Source organism: Callorhinchus milii, unplaced genomic scaffold (assembly GCF_018977255.1).
Source record: "Callorhinchus milii isolate IMCB2004 unplaced genomic scaffold, IMCB_Cmil_1.0 Scaffold1, whole genome shotgun sequence".
Classification (NCBI taxonomy): domain Eukaryota; kingdom Metazoa; phylum Chordata; class Chondrichthyes; order Chimaeriformes; family Callorhinchidae; genus Callorhinchus; species Callorhinchus milii.
The window spans coordinates 64,988,129-65,001,306 of NW_024704742.1; the positions used below are offsets into that span (position 1 = coordinate 64,988,129).

General features: G+C 45.8%; 1 non-coding gene across 1 annotated transcript; it reads right to left on the bottom strand.

Annotated features, from left to right (window-relative positions):
- Positions 1-1,295: 1,295 nt before the first annotated feature.
- On the bottom strand, positions 1,296-1,367 carry trnav-uac. Its single transcript has one exon. It is a non-coding gene; the product is annotated as a tRNA-Val (tRNA).
- Positions 1,368-13,178: the final 11,811 nt, after the last annotated feature.

The window sequence follows — 13,178 nt, forward strand, 5'->3', positions numbered from 1 at the left end:
GGTGGTGCATTTGATCTCATCCTTCCTGCTTAGCAACCTAACTGTGTTTTACCCATTACAACATCAAGCTGTTTCTTAAATTAATTCAGTTTCCAGGGCTCAAACCACTATTCCAGTTCCATCCAATACACCAGACGATTACTCTCTATGTAAAAAAATATTTCCTGACGTCTGTCCTAAATCTCTAGTGAGGCCATATTTGGAACTGTATTTTATTTATTTTATTTTATTTGCGTTTTGCCCACAAAATATAGAGCCAATTGACTTTACAGTATATTCTGTGAAGCGCTTTGAGACGTCTCAAAGACGTGATAAGGCATTATATCAAATGGAAGCATTATTATTAATGTGTATAATTTGAGCCCTCATATTCAAAGTGACATTGATTCATTAAAGAGGTTGAGAGAAGAATGACAAGGGTGAATCAAAGTCCTCATTTATCTAAGGAGATGGTGCAACATACTTTATATGGCTCCTTTCACACCAGGAGGATGTCTCAAACACTGGACAGTGCTAATCGGGCAGAACTGGAGATGGGAGCTGAAAGTGGTAGAGATTACCAAATACGCAGTCAAATAATAATAATAATAATAATAATAATCCTTGCATTTGATATAGCGCTTTTCACGTCGGGAGGACGTCCCAAAGTGCTTCACAGAATATACTGTAAAGTGAATTGACTGTATATTTGTGGGCAAACGCGGCAGCCAATTACGCACAGCAGTGTCCCACAAACAGTCGTGGATTGAAAACGACCAACTTATCATTGTATGGTATGTCTTGAGGCAAGCCTTCAACAAAAGGAGGGAGAAGGTCAGAGGGACTCCAGGATGGATTTCCAGAGAATGGAGGCAGAATGGCTGAATGCCTACCCTCCAATCTTTGGGCAGACAGGGCTGAGGACATGAAGTAGAACGCTGCTCCTGAGCAATTGGAGAAGCCGGTAGGACTGAAGGAGGTCCCAGAGGTAGGTTGGAAAGAGACTGTGGAGGGGTTTGAAGGTGAGAAAGAAGATCACAGAGAGGACCATGTCATGGGAGAAAAGAAGATAATAATAATAATAATCCTTGCATTTGATATAGCGCTTTTCACGTCGGGAGGACGTCCCAAAGCGCTTCACAGAACACACTGTAAAGTGAATTGACTGTATATTTGTGGGCGAACGCGGCAGCCAATTGCGCACAGCAATGTCCCACAAACAGTCGTAGATAGAAAATGACCAATTTATTATTGTTTTTGGTTTTGGAGGGATTATTATTAGGCTCTGTGTGGAGTAAGGAAACTTGCCCAAGGTTTCGCCCTGCCTGGAATTGAACTCAGGTCTCTCGCTTGTAAAGCGAGTGCTCTAACCACTGAGCTACAGGACTCCACCCTGTTATATTGTCAAAGGTCACCAAATACCTTCTGGGGAGATGTTAAACTGAAGTTCCATCTACCTGTTCAGGTGGACAGTAAAGATCCCAATGTTCAAAAAGAGAAGGGAGTTTCTCCCAGTGTCCCCTATATAAAGTTGATCATTCACTTTATGGTTGTTTGTGGGACATTGCTGTGCGCAAATTGACTGCTGCATTTGCATTCAAAATACACAGTCACTGCACCGCAATAATTTCTGTGAAGCTCTTTGAGACATCTCAACAATGTGAAAAGTGCTACATCAAGTGAAAGGACTATTATTTTTCCTATTGATTCTACCTCTGCAATGTTCTGGGGGCAGATCAGAGGCCAGCACCTTTTTCCTAGCACTGGGAGATCCCCCACCAACATCCAGCTAAAAGTCAAAGCAAGAAGTCACTCACTAGGCAAATGAGATGAATGATTTCTAGAATCCCAGCCTGTGAGGATGGAGGTCCACCTCCCACTTGGCAACTATACCTCTCTGCACACTCACACCCACACATGAATAAACAAACACACATATATGGATACACATAGGCAGACACACACAAGCACTTTATATTTTGGTCTGACACATGCGGAAACCCATCTCCATACTTAAGAGTATCCAAACTAAACTGAGAATTCTGTGCAAGTCACCAACACATGGAAATCCCAGAGATACATTGTTGAAATGGAATGCGCATTCTCTCCCCGGAGGAGACATCCTGCTGACTTAATTCCAGAAAGCATTGACAACAACAACAGATGGCATTTATCTGGAGGCTCTTACATTGGCGCAGATTGGCAAGAGCCAAGGCTTAGAGACCACAGACTGTGTGTTGGGGTACTGCTGGAATCCAGTTCACGAAAACAGCATAGTTTGCTATTGAAAGCACTCTATGGCAAGCTTTCCCACTGCTTGTCCAGCTAGGACACCCGACTCATTAGGGCTTTGAATTGCAGGGTTAACAGGAGCTGAGTGGGATGACTCCCTGCCCCCAGTGACTGGTCTGCCCTTCCAGGTCCTGCCAATGGTTGTACTGTCATCAGAAGTGCCCTGAATACTGCAGTCCCGCCTGGCTCAGGAACCAGACTACCGAGACCACCACAGAGGGCTGGCTCGATTTTGACATTTCATTGCCAAGCCATGTCACCGTGGAACCAGTTCAGCTCCCAGACAGAGACACAACATAAACAACTTATAATAATAATAATCCTTGCATTTGATATAGCAGTTTTCATGTTGGGAGGACGTCCCAAAGCGCTTCACAGAACACACTGTAAAGTGAATTGACTGTATATTTGTGCGCGAACGCGGCAGCCAATTGCACACAGCAATGTCTCACAAACAGTCGTAGATTGAAAATGACCAATTTATTATTGTTTTTGGTTTTGGAGGGATTATTATAAGGCGTGTGGAGTAAGGAAACTTGCCCAAGGTTTCGCCCTGTCTGGAATTGAACTCAGGTCTCTTGCTTGCAAAGCGAGTGCTCTAACCATTGAGCTGCAGGACTCCACGAGTACTTGCATTTATATAGAGCCCTTCAAGCAGAGTAGCATCCCGGAGCACTTGACAGTAGCAGAATCTGACCCTGAGCCGGGGGCAGAGGGAGGTGACAGAAAGCACAGTCAAAAAGGAAGGCCTTTAGGCAGGATTTCAAAGTGGGGAGGGATGTGGCAAGGTGGAGGGATTGAGGGAGAGAGTTCCAGAGTTTCAGGGCGTGGTGGCTGAAAGCACGGCTACCGATGATGGAGCGGAGGGAAGGAACGAAGGATGAACAGGAGACTGGAGCCAGCTGAGCAGAGGCTGCAGGTGGTGGAGTTGGGTAAGCAAGTCAGATAGGTAGGGAGGTGTGAGAGCATGAAGGGTTTTGAAAATGAGTGAGAAGATCCTTTCAGTAATTGGAAGCCAATGGAGCCTGGCAAGGACTGGTGTGATGGGGGTATAGTGTCTTATATTGTGGAGCTGGGGAGACCAGCGAGGAGGACGAGGGTTTCAGCTGCTTTGGTTGTGAGGTTCAGATGGAGGCGGGCAATGAGGCAAAGGTGGAAAAAAGGGTTCCTTGTCAGGAATGGATGTGGGTTAGAAAGGAAAGCTGGGGATCGAACCTGATGCCTAAGTTGTGCACAGGTTCGGTGAGTCTGAAGGAGAGCCCGTGGAGGTTGAGAAGTTCAGACCCGCAGGAGAGAAGACGTTGACAGGAGCCAAAGAGTATGGCTTCCATCTTGCTGACATTCAGCTGCAGGAAATTTGCACTCATTCAGGCCTTGATGTCCGTCAAACAAGCTGACAGAACATCAGTGGACTGGGAGTCGCAGCTGGAAGAGAAGTAGATTTGTGTGTCATCCGCATATGGTTGACCCCATGTCTGCGGATGACATCACCCAACGGGAGCATATAGATAAGCAAAAGAAGAGGGCCAAGGATGGAGCCTTGGGGTACCCCGCAGGTGCCGGGTGGGGGAGGGAGGAAAAAGCATTTGCCGAAATGAAATGGAGATGGTTGGTTGAGTAGGACTCAAACCATATGAGTGCGGTCCCACTAAGGTGGATGAGGGAGGAGAGGCGGTGGAGGAGGATGGTGTGGTTGACTGTATCGAGCATGGGGTAGAGGTCGAGGAGAACGAGGAGGCAGAGGAAGCCCTGGTCACAGAGAGAGAGGACATGATTTGCTACTTTGCCGATCGCTGTCTCTGTGCTGTGGGCTGGGCAAAGACCGAACTGGAGGGGGTCGAGTAGGGAGTGGAGGGAGAGGTGTGAGTGAAGTTGGTTTGCAACGACACATTTCAAAACTTTGCCCAGAAAGGGCAAGATGGGTCTGAAATCCATGAAACGCTTTGGGACGTCCACCCGATATGAAAGGTGCTAATTTTACCAAATGTAAGAATTATTCTTAAATTATTATTACTCTGAGACATTTCTGCATGAAAAGTTACTTTTACAACAACAACGTCTGTTTATGTAGGGAGCAGGCTGGAGCCACTGAGCGGAGGGAGCGGAGAGGTCAGTATGGAAGTAGGGTTTGAGCAGCCCAACAGCAGAGCTTGAGCTCATTATTAGGTTAGTAATACTGAGGGATCACTGCTTTCACATAAAAGAAATGTCTCAAAAGCTCATTACAGGATGAGATTAATTACAAGTGAAGTGAATGTCTGCCCTGTTGTTACAAGTAGCAGGTAATTCGCAGCAAGGGCAATAAATACAACTAATAATAATAGTCCTTGGATTTGATATAGCTCCATATCAGGTCATTGAGACATCTCAAAGCGCTTCACATATATTGTAAAGTGGATTGACTCTATTGTGTGGGCGAACCGTGGTAGCCAATTGCGCACAAAATATTAATATTTTTGAAAAATCCCTAACAATTTTTACGGGAATTGAAACCTGTTTCAAGATTGGCAGTTAACCGCTGAATGAAAACCACATGGGAACCCCCACCGACCATTTTTTTTTAGTGTACACAGGATGTCAGCAGATAATACAAATAAAAAAAAGACACAGGTTTATTAATCTGTAGAACCGCCTCCACTTTTTCTATTCTCTGCATGATTGCAAAGGCAGTGTTACAATTTTGCAGCAAACCATAATGTTTATTCGTTGATCTTGAACCAATGTGACATTTAAATATCCTGTGTTCTTGTTTCTGACCTATGCCACCTACTGAATATGTTTTCACAGTAGACATTTATCAGTTTGAGTGTTGGCTTGACTCTGTGGGTAGTACTCTTACCTTTGAATCAGTAGATTGTGGATACAAACCTAGTGTCGGTACTTCAGATTATAATATGAGATGACACTCTGGGAAGTGCTACCTGCACCTCAACAGATACCAGTTTCATCTGACCATAACCTTCTGACCCAACAACAACAACAAGATTACATTTGTATAGCGCCTTTCACATCGGGAGGTTGTCCCAAGGCGCTCGACAGAGTACAGACGTAGGGTGGGGCGAGGCTGAATTGGATCCTCTGAAGGATAGTGAGCCAGTGGAGTCGGGCGAGAGTGGGAGAGATGGGGTCACGGAGTTTGGTGCGAGAGAGGACACAGGCTGCAGAGTTCTGGATTATCTGCAGCCTGTGGAGGGAGGAGTTGGGAAGGCCGACAAGCAGGGTGTTTGCATAGTCGTGCCTGGAGGTGATGAAGGCATGAACAAGAGTTTCAGCGGCCTGAGGGCTGAGGTAGTGGCGGAGTCTGACGATGTTACGGAGGTGAGGGAAGGCAGAGCAGGTCATGGCTTGGATGTGGGGAAGAAAAGACAGTTGAGGGTCGAACAAGACACCTGGGTTCCTGACTGGCGGTGAGTTGTAGTGTGCAACCATGGAGGTTGATGCTGCCAGAGCCTGAGGTGCTGAGGTGCTGGTGGGAGCTAATCAGGAGGGCCTCAGTCTTGTTCACATTCAACTGTAGGAGATTTGCCCTCATCCAGGACTTGATGTCCAACAGGCAGTCTGTCAGGACAGCAGTGGTCCTGGAGTTGAGGGTGGAGGCAGAAAGATAGAGTTGGGTGTCATCCGCATACATGTGGAAGTTGACCCCATGTCTGAGGATGATGTCACTAAGGGGGAGCATGTAGATATTAAAGAGGAGAGAGCCAAGGACAGAGCCCTGGGGGACGCCAGATGTGACAGTGCGGGGGCTGGAGAAGAAACTGTTAGAGGCAACAAAGTAGAAATGGTGAGAGAGATAGGAATCGAACCAGGCAAAGGCAGATCCGCGAAGATTCAGTAAAGCGGAGAGGCGGTGTATGAGGATGGAGTGGTCGACAGTTTTGAAGGCAGTAGAGATGTCGAGGAGGACAAGGAGGCAGAGGGAGCCTGATCACAGATGTTCAGAATGTCATTAGTGACTTTGACCAGAGCTGTTTCCGTGCTGTGGGCAGCGCGGAAGTCGGATTGGAGGGGTCCCAAGGGGGAGGACCCAGAAGTGGGAGTGCTACAGACTAAACCAGGGTGACTTCCCACTTCCATTGTTTAGGAACAGGAGTAGGCCATTCAGCCCATCAAGCCTGTTCCGGCATTCTATTAGATCATGGCTGATCTGTACCTCAACTCCATTTACCCGCCTTTGCTCCATATCACTTGATACCCTTACATAGCAAATATTTATCCAACTCAGTCTTGAAAATCTGAATGGATCCAGCACCCACAGCCTTTTGGGGGAGAGAATTCCAGATCTCCACTTCCCTTTGAGTGAAAAACTGCCTCCTGATTTCATTCCTAAATGGCCTAGCACTAATTTTAAGATTATACCCCCCTTGACACCTCCTACCTCTGCGACCTCCTAATCCCCTACCACTCTGATCGTTCTATCTGCTCAGTGGGCTCCAGCCTGCTTCAGGTTCCCCGCCTCGCTCGCCCCAGTATTGGCAGGCAGGCCTTCTACCACTCTGCCCCCACCCTCTGGAACTCCATCCCACAGTCCTTCCGCCTCACCCCCTCCCTTGCCACCTTCAAGACCCGTCGCTAGATCCTGCTTTTGATCACCTTGCTTCCTCCACTGCCCTTCATCCTCCACGATCCCGACCCCCAACTCACGTCCGAAATTCTGTCTGTCCAGCACCTTGGGACGTCCTCCCGACGTGAAAAGCGCTATACAAATGTAATTTTGTTGTGTTTGTTGTTGTTCTGGATTCCCCCACCAGAGGAGATAGTTTCTCTGTAGCCACCCTGTCGAATCCCTTTATAATTTTAAACACCTCAATCAGATCACCTCTCAACCTTCTAAACTTAAGGGAATACAAGTCAAGGTTATGCAACCTGTCTTCGTAATTTAACCCTTTAAACCCTGGAATCATTCTGGTTTAGTGGATGCATTTACATTGCAGCAACCCTCCAGAAGACTGCAGATTTCCCCCTCCTACACAAAAGTTGATACATTCAATGGTTTCCATTTTTAGGCTTTGACATTTTGCTTCCTTGAGTGTGAAGTGCAGGAAATGCACATTTCAGCAAAGTAAATGTGACTGAGCCGGCAGAGCAACGTTTTGAAAGGAAACTTCACTTAGATAAATACTTGAGATCATAAATAAATCATATTAAGAAGGAGCAGAGGAATGGTGGTCAGAGTAGATAACTTATATTAACCCTTGTCTCAAGTAAGGGAAGGGTTCTTGTTATCCTCTTGGAAGGAATCAATCCACATAGCTAGTAACAGTTGTAAAGTGTTTAATTCACCTCAGCTAAAACACACACTAGGAATATTCTTGCAGTCAGGTACACACAGATACACAGAGTATGTGAAAAATCCTAAAGAGAACCCAGGTTCACCCACTCCAAGAGGGCGCTCCAGGCTCTACCAATAATCCCATAAATGTAAGGGTTGTTAGAAGTTCCACTGGGAGCTAGCATCAGCACAACTGGAGGCATTTAGAGGATTAATTGCATTTAGAGGATTCCTTAGTTAATACACAAAAGGTTATTGCGTTGATACCAACCGCTTTTAAAAGGAAGGTGGATAAGTACCTGATAAAGAAAAAATAATAATAATTATTCCTTCCATTTGAGAAAGCAGCTTTCACATTGGGAGGATGTCTCAAAGTGCTTCACAGGATTTATTGTGAAGCAGAGTGACTATGTTTTGTAGGGAAACATTTTGTGCATTGCCAATTTGTGCACAGCAATGTCCCATAAACAGGCAATATTGTCCTTTGGATTAAGATGTTAAACTGCAATTCAGTTGAACATTAAAGATCCAATGGCAATATTCTCATGGGGAGGCAGTTTCTCCTGTTCTGAAAAATAATATTAAAAGATATGGGAAAGAGCACTTTCTGTGTGTGTGTGGGGGGTGGATGTGTGGGAAGGGCTTACGTATTCAGATTACTCAAAAAGGCAATTGCTGACACTCCAGAGCAGTCTTGGGGAAAGTTGTATCATCAGAGATGCTTTTATTCGGGTGAGATGTTAAACTGAGGTCCCATCTGACTCTTCAGGATGTTAAAAAACACATGGCATGGAATCAAAAAGAGATGTGGGTTTCCCCCTGTGTGTCAGCCAACAATTGACCAGTTAAATTGGTCACTCACTTCATGGCTGTTCACATATTAGCTGTTGCGTTTGCCTACAAAATACCCATAGTCACTACTGTTAGGTAAACATTTAGTAGTAATTAGTGTGAAGTGCTTTGAGACATTTTGAAATATAAGCCCCATAGCAAGGATTGTTATTATTATTTCCTGCAATAAAAATTGAGTTAAAATTTTTTAGTATTTAGTGATCAGTGTACACAAGACATCAAAATGTCGATATCACGAATGAAATGTTTTCTGTCTATCGATAAAAAATTAACTGCCCACACATAGTATCAGCTCTTGTTATTTGAGATTGTTTGGTCAGCCGGGTGTCTGATACATGCAGAAATCCATGTTTAAGAATATCCGGAAAATAATGTATATGAGATAACAAAAATTGTTAACTCAATCCATGACTGTTTGTGGGACACTGCTGTACGCAATTGGCTGCCGTGTTTCGCCCACAAAATATACAGTCAATTCACTTTACAATATATTCTGTGAAGTGCTTTGAGATGTTTTGAAGACGTGATAAGGCTCTATATCAAATGCGAGGATTATTATTATCCGAAACAGAAAGAGTTCCACATATAGTGGAAAATTTGACTTTGTTCACAAATTTCCCAGAGGGACAAAGTGAAACTTCTCCTGGAGTTTAACAACAACAACAAGATTCCATTTACAGAGCGCCTTTCACGTCGGGAGGACGTCCCAAGGCGCTGGACAGTTGGGTCAGGACCCGAGCAGGGGGGACATGGTCAGGGTGAGGGGAAGGAAGGGAGGGAGCGAGGAAGGGGGGAAATGGTCAGGGTGAGGGGAGAGAAGGGAGGGAGCGAGGAGTGGGTAGAGAGTCGAGAGGGGAGCTGAAGGCACGGTCAAAGAGAACCAGCTACAACCATCCAGCTTGATATCGCATCTCTTTTTTTTCTTTTTTTTTGTGCGGATTCAAAATTCGCAACAGAATTTGCTTCATCACCCACAATGAAACATATCACCTGTTTTATTAAACCTATTCCCACTCAGCTGCTCTGACCCCTGCTGGACAACAGTCAGTTTTTGGTGCGTCTGACACATGCAGAAACTCATCACCTTGCTTAAGAGCATCCAAACCAGACTGAGTGGACCATGTATGCCACCTACACATGGGAATCTCTGCTTAGAATGGAATGTGCACTCTCTCCCCAGAGGGACACATCCTGTTGATCTAATTCCGGAAAGCATTAGGGGTAGATTGCCAATAGACAAAGCTTGGGGACCCAGAGTGTGTGTTGGGGGATCTAACCAGTTACAAGCATACAGGTTAACTTTGAGAGCACTCTCAACCTTTCCCTCAGTTCTGGGACTGTCTCACCCATCTCCTCAAAACACCTTTCGCCTGCCCACAGCACTGAACCAGCCAATGTCAAAGCCACCAATGACAATACTCTCCCTCTGTGACCAAGCCTCCCTCTGCCTTCTTGTCCTGCTACTTTGGACTCTATTCACCACTCTGTCCTCCTCGATTGTCTCTCCTCACATCTCAGTTCTCCTTACTGTGCACCCGTGTGCTCTCTTGCACCAGGCGAGGGGAAATGTTAGGCAAATTTCCTTACCCCACAAACCTCTGTTTACACTTTGAGACGCTGCCCCATGTGAAGGGAGCTATGTAAATGCAAGTTGTTGTTGTTAGTTGATTGGCTGATCACTTTTTGGGCGTAATAATCCTCCCCCAAAAAATATTTGGTCACTCAATCCACGACTGTTTGTGGAACCCTACTGTGTGCAATTGTCTGCTGTGTTTCACCCAGAAAATATAAAGTCTATCCAAAGTATTTACAATATATTCTGTGATTTGCTTTGAAACATCTCAATGATGTGATGAGGCACTATATCAAATGCAAGGATTATTATGCCTTCACCCTCTAGAACACCATCCTCGATCTCATCCCCTTTACTATCTGTCTTTAAATTTCTATCATTTATGAATCTTTTGCAAATCCTGTTACGCACACTACATTTTCGACCCCAGTATGAAGTGGTGAAGCAACTGGGTACAAGTCAAGCGTGAAGCTAGCATGTAGTTCCCTCACAAACTTGCCATTGGTGGTTGATAGAGGGACTGTGGGTGCCAATGGGGAAGGCAGAGGTGTACTTTTATCTAATGTGAGCTCCAGCAATCACTGAGAAATAGCTAAGTGTTAGCCAAAAGTCAATCTGATGCTATTTTGCACTTTCTAGCAAATTCGTCCCTATGAAAGGATCTGAAACAAAGTATTGCTGCTATTCTAAACTTTATCACCAGGTGGCAGTGTTCTAAAGACAAATGTGTGGTTGTTTATCAGACAGAGGTCAGCCATAATAATAATAATAATAATCCTTGCATTTGATATAGCGCTTTTCACGTCGGGAGGACGTCCCAAAGCGCTTCACAGAACACACTGTAAAGTGAATTGACTGTATATTTGTGGGCGAACGCGGCAGCCAATTGCGCACAGCAATGTCCCACAAACAGTCGTAGATTGAAAATGACCAATTTATTATTGTTTTGGGGTTTTTGGAGGGATTATTATTAGGCTCGTGTGGAGTAAGGAAACTTGCCCAAGGTTTCGCCCTGCCTGGAATTGAACTCAGGTCTCTCACTTGCAAAGCGAGTGCTCTAACCACTGAGCTACAGAACAGCCATGCAAACAATTACATTCAAATTAGGTTTCAAAATTGTGACTTCATTTGAATTTTCCAAAATTCTGCACAATTTAAAACTTTAAGACAATGGTTCAAGACTATAAGACATTTCTGGCCTTTCCGTTCTACTTAACCAACCGCCAACTTCGGCCAACAGTTTTTCCTCTTGCCTCCACCTGGTCACCTGCGGGGTACCCCAAGGCTCCATGCTTGGGCCCCTTCTTTTCCTTATCGACATGCTCCCTCTCGGCGATGACATCTGCAGACATGAGGTCAACTTCCACTTGTATGTGGATGACATCCAAATCTATTTCTTCTCCTTCAGCTGCGACTCCCAGTCTACCGATGTCCTGTCAGCTTGTTTGACGGACATCAACAACAACAACAACTTGGATTTATATAGCGCCCTCCACGCCGGACGGCGTCTCAGAGCGCTTCACAGTGAGGGATCCTGGGACCGAGCCAGGGGGAGGAAGAGGATGAGGTCAAATATCCTGCAGCTGAATGTCAGCAAGACAGAAGCCATATTTTTGGGCTACCATCAACGACTTCACTCCTGTGAATCTGAACTCCTCAACCACCCCAGGCTCTCCCTCAAACTTTCCGAAACCGTCCACAACTTAGATGTCAGGTTTGATCCCCAGCTTTGCTTTCTATCACACATCCATTCGCTGACCAGGAATTTTTTTCCACCTCTGTCATATTGCCTGCCACCGTCTGTACCTCACAACCAAAGCAGCCAAAATCCTTGACCAAGCCTGCGTCACTGCCCGGCTGGACTATTCCAATGCCCTCCTCGCTGGTCTCCCCAGCTCCACAATACACAAAGCACAACAAATTCAGAACTCCACCGCCCGGATTCTCACCCGCACAAAACTCCGTACCCTCATCACAACAATCCATGTCAGGCTCCACCTGCTCCCAATCATCGAACGGATCGATTTCAAGACCCTCATGATCCCGTCCCTCTCCCCCTGACTCAGTGTCAAACTTCGCCATTATCAAGTGTCTGAAGGGCACTATATAAATGCAATTGTTGTTGTAATACTTTCCAGAATTAGGTAAGCAGGAAGTGTCCCTCCAGGGAGAGAGAGCACATTCCGTTCCAATGATCTATCTCTGGGATTTCTCTGTGTAGGTGGGAGGCCTGGAATTCTCAGCTTGGCTTGTACGCTCTTAAGCATGGGGATGTGTTTCCACGTGTGTCAGACACCCAACGGAGCAAATAAAATTGAGCGAATCAGAGGGTGAAGTATCCTGGGCTGCTTTCACGCACCCTCTAGTGGCCAGTCATAGAACTGAGACGTTACAATTGTTTTGGCCGGTGTGGCGCAGGAACAAGAGGAATTCACAACTGGAACACACACTGACGTTGAACTTCAATAGAAATCAAAACAGATTGCACAATCACATGCGTTAACTCAATCTTTCCTAAGATCTCATGCCGTCATCTCACTCAACTCTTCCCTTCCTCTTACTCCAGTGTTTCAATTCGTTTGTCAAAACCCACTTACTTTTTAATTTGTCTCGCCCTCTCTCGCACTCATTTCAATTCGGCCAAGCCCTGTACTTGACCGTCTCACACAGGTTTCACAATACGAAAAATAGTTATGCGGCAATAGCAGTGTCTGGAACTGAAGACCACAGAAAAGGCCTTGACCCCACTTTATTACCAGTGGTGGAATCGCCCAGGAGAAATAAATGTGATGGTGAGAACTAGCGAGTCAGAATTTGTCCGTCAAGTTCTGAGTCAGAGAATTCATCGCAACAAAGATCACCTTGACTGACAGTGCAGCGTTCTCATGTGTGCACATCCCATTGTGCATTTATATTGCACCTTCACGCGGGATAGAGTCCCAGAGCGCTTCACAGTGGCGGAGTCTGACAACAAGCCAGGGGGAGAGGGAGTGGGGAGATGACTGTAAGCACGATCAAAAAGGAAGCCTTTAAGCAGGATTTAAATTTGGAGAGGGAGGGGGCAAGACAACGGGATTGAGAGAGTTCCAGAGTTTAAGGGCGTAGTGGCTGAAGGCACGGCCACCCGACGGTGGAACGGAGGCCACGAGGTACAATTCGGAGACTGGAGCTCCGGAGGGTGGTGGAGTGGGGGGTAAGCAGATCGGAGAG